This window comes from Hippopotamus amphibius, chromosome 11, assembly GCF_030028045.1.
Source record: "Hippopotamus amphibius kiboko isolate mHipAmp2 chromosome 11, mHipAmp2.hap2, whole genome shotgun sequence".
In the NCBI taxonomy this organism is placed as follows: domain Eukaryota; kingdom Metazoa; phylum Chordata; class Mammalia; order Artiodactyla; family Hippopotamidae; genus Hippopotamus; species Hippopotamus amphibius.
Window position 1 is genome coordinate 22,590,449 of NC_080196.1, and position 3,853 is coordinate 22,594,301.

Sequence of the window (3,853 nt, forward strand, 5' to 3'; positions counted from 1 at the left end):
GCAGGATCTTAGTTCCCTGCCCAGGGATTGAACCTGGGCCCACAACAGTGAAAGCGCTGAGTATTTTGTTGTTGTTGTTGTAGTTGTCTTTTTTTTTTTTACATAAAATAACCTGCATGTATTTAAAGTGTACAATTTGATTTCTTCTTATTAGTCATGTATTTTATACATATTAGCGTATATGTGAGGGTGTGTCAAAAATTATCCGCACTCTGGTTATATTAAAACTTCTGTTGGCTGCACAGCCAGAGTGAGGATAATTTTTAATTCACCCTCATATGTCAACCCCAATCTCCCAATAAAGCGCTGAGTCTTAACCGCTGGACTGTCAGGGAATTCCCAGTGATATATTCTTATATGTTCCTACTAAATATTCAAAATTTTGCCACCTGCTCCTAGAAAAAAACCTTTAATTCTTCCTTTTTTAGGGAAATTTAATTAGCTTTTTTCCCTCTGTTCATATTCATGTTTCTTTTTAAAAAATTATTGTGCTATACTTAATATACAAAAAGTTGAATATGTTTAATGTATGCATTTTGATGAATTTAGACATGTGCCTATACCTGTGATACTGTCACCACAAAAACGTAATATATCTGTCACCTCCAAAAGACTTCTCATGCTCCTTGCTTTTTTTTTTGTTTGTTTTTGTGAGAAGAGCATTGGTCATGAGTTTGTGCACTTTAAAACTTAAGAGGGCAGAAGCCCATTCTTGAAGGTGTATTTTATCTCTATTGCTTTCTGTGTGGAAGACACATACAATTCTGAAATGAGTTGTCTTTACAGGCCTAAAAGATAAAGAAGTAATCTGAACAGCTGTAAACAGTCTCTATAGCTAAGCTTTCGACATAAATCTTGTTGGGTTTTGCCCTGAAAACTAAAAATTACCATTTTCTCTAAGTAAGACTAAGTTAAACAGAGGCTGTCTTAAGTAATAAAAATGATCAGAGGTATTAGATAACCTCACAGAATTTTTATTTTCCTTGCTTTGTGTGTTTGTGTGTATATATGTGTGTGTGTGTGTGTCAAATTTAAAAACATTTTATGGCAAACCAGCCACCAATCAGCCAAACTTTAAAGTTGTTTAGAATTTTTCCAAACTAAATATACCAAAGTCCATTTGTCTCAAAAACTGAACAAAGCACCAAGATGGTCTGTTCTATTTAAAAAAATGGATCCGGGTTGCAGTTGATTTTTGTTCAGGAAAACATGCTATTTATCATCCAATAATGTGTGTAGATCTTGATCAAACCAGAAGACATGCCAGATAAGTCCCAATCAGTCTTCTTCTTGCCTGTGAACTTTTCACTACACAGCATTATGTTGATTTCTCACCTTATTAATTAAACACCAAATAATTATAAAATACTTAAATTTGTTTTAAAAAATGTGACATTTTATGACAAAGTTTGAAATTGGGTATGAATCCTAAAACTAATTTTAACACTTTCAACTTTTAAAGATACGGATTCTAAGCATCAAAAATATACTCATATTGTTGAAGTAATCAAATTGCTTTCCATTTTAGAAATACAAATTGTTTCTTTCTTGTCCTCATTCTTGCACAGTTTCAAAAGGCACTGCTGGCTGTTCCCCTTATGCACAAAAATGTCTCCATGTTGTGGTTCATTATGAATATCACTACCTTGTTCTCTCACTGATTCAGAAAGCTCATGCTTATGATACTTTAAAGGAACATTAAGAAACAGCCACAGGTTTTGTGCATATATTTTATTCATTTTAATATTTAATGATATATTCTTTAGTTAAAAATACAAAACACTGCACACTTGTTTGTTAGAGTAACAATATGTTGTTAAAGGAGAAATAGAATCTAGACAAATTGAGGTTGATGAACTTATGAGACTCATGGTTTGTCTAAAGTGTAGAGTGCCTCACACTGAAGGCACAGTGGCACCGTGCTGCCCACTTAGATGTGGCCAATCTCGAAGGGAGTGATGAAATGTTCTTAAACGCCATGGTCATAGGAAGTCCACTGATAAATGCTTGCCAGGCTATTTTATGATTAGCTGAACTAATTAGTTTATATTATAATTTATAGTACTTTTTAAAACTAACTGCTACTATTTCAGTATATATCAACCAAAATAGAATAGTTTTTTAATACATTTCCACAGAGTGCCCTTACTGGTGCATTTATCCAAGTATTTTCATTGCCTAACACCATTAGAAAGAATCTGAGAAACATATGTTTTGCAAGAAGAACATCCAACATGATCTGGGGAAATAAGAGACAAGAATGAGTTGCTGGAGAAACACCTATATACCTACTCTAATTGTTAAATAATTTCATTTGATGTCTGCCAACTATCACTTGGAAGTGAAAATGCTCCTCACCAGGTTGCCCAATGCCCCCTTTACATCCTTATTCCTCAGAGTGTAGATGAAAGGGTTGAGTGCAGGAGTCACCACTCCATAGAAGAGAGCCATGAACTTGGGCTGGTCACTTGAGATGGAGGAGGGAGGCTGAAGGTATATGCTCATGGCTGGACCATAAAACAGGAAAACTACAATGAGATGGGAGGAACATGTCCCAAAGGCTTTTTTTCTTCCCTCGGATGATTTAATCTTAAATACAGCATGTCCAATGCAAGCATAGGAAGCAAGAATTAAGCATAGCGGCATAGCTAACATAAAAATGCATACCACAGAGAGTGTGAGCTCATTAGTACCCTTTTCACCACAGGCAGTCTTTATCAGAACAGGAATCTCACACAATAAGTGATCCAGTGTATTGTGACCACACAGTGATAACTGTAAGGTAACAGTGGCCTCTGAGACAGCATAGGTCATTCCACTCAGCCACACAGTGGCCACTAACAAGATACAGACACGCTGATTCATGATGAGGGTGTAGTGTAGAGGCTTGCAGATGGCCACGTAGCGATCGAAAGACATAAGAGCCAAAGCAGACATTCTGTGCCCCCCATTATGTGGAAGAAATAAAGCTGAACTGCACACCCCATATAACTGATTGTCTTTTTAGAAGTTCCCAGGTTAGACAGCATCTGAGGGACAATGCTTGTGGTGTAGCACATGTCCAGAAAGGAGAGGTTGGTGAGAAAGAAATACATGAGGCTGTGCAGACGAGGGTCTAACCTGGACACCAGAATGATGGCTGTGTTTCCCACCATGGCCATGGGGTATCTTATAAGCAGAACAATAAATAGGGGAAACTTTAGCCCCGACGGTCAGTAAATCCTAGTAGAATAAACTGTTTGGGATGACTTTTGTTAATTAGTTCCATTATTTTCAATTTGTTTCACCTATAGCAGGGAAGTGGCAGGAAAGATAGAAGGTTTTTCAGAAATGACAAAACACAATTATACCTTGTGCACGAAGCATCCAGTCATAGAAGATGGGGTACCGTAACTGGGGTGGGGGGATAATGAAAAGAATGTGACCCCAGGTGACAATTTCTTTTCATGACACTACAAAATAACAAGTAACCTAACCTTTCTGAAACTGAATTTCCTGCTCTGTATAATAAATATGACAATAGCTATGTCCTTGGGCTATGGTGAGGATTGAATGCCAAATAGAAATGACTGTGTTTCAGATACTCCAAAGTAATGCTTTTCGTGCTTTGGCTTGAATAAATATCAGCTGAAAAGTCTGTTAAAATGAAGTTTATTGGTTCCTATCTATGGGTTTCTGTTAGAGAACATGTGGCATGGGGCCTAGGAATTAGATGGTTGTTTTTTGAAAACACTCCTGCAAGGCAGTACTGAAATATTAAGTAGTCTACAAGTGTTGAACAACCATAGCATAAGAAGAAGGTGGAGAAAACCCTGCACTTATAAGTATCATTAAGATAGCCTTGTGCAGATCC

The 3,853-nt window shown here is 36.8% G+C and overlaps 1 pseudogene; it reads right to left on the minus strand.

Moving 5' to 3' along the window:
* Positions 1 to 2,331: 2,331 nt before the first annotated feature.
* On the minus strand, positions 2,332 to 3,268 carry LOC130831998 (olfactory receptor 2B11-like; annotated as a pseudogene).
* Between the last annotated feature and the right edge of the window lie 585 nt (positions 3,269 to 3,853).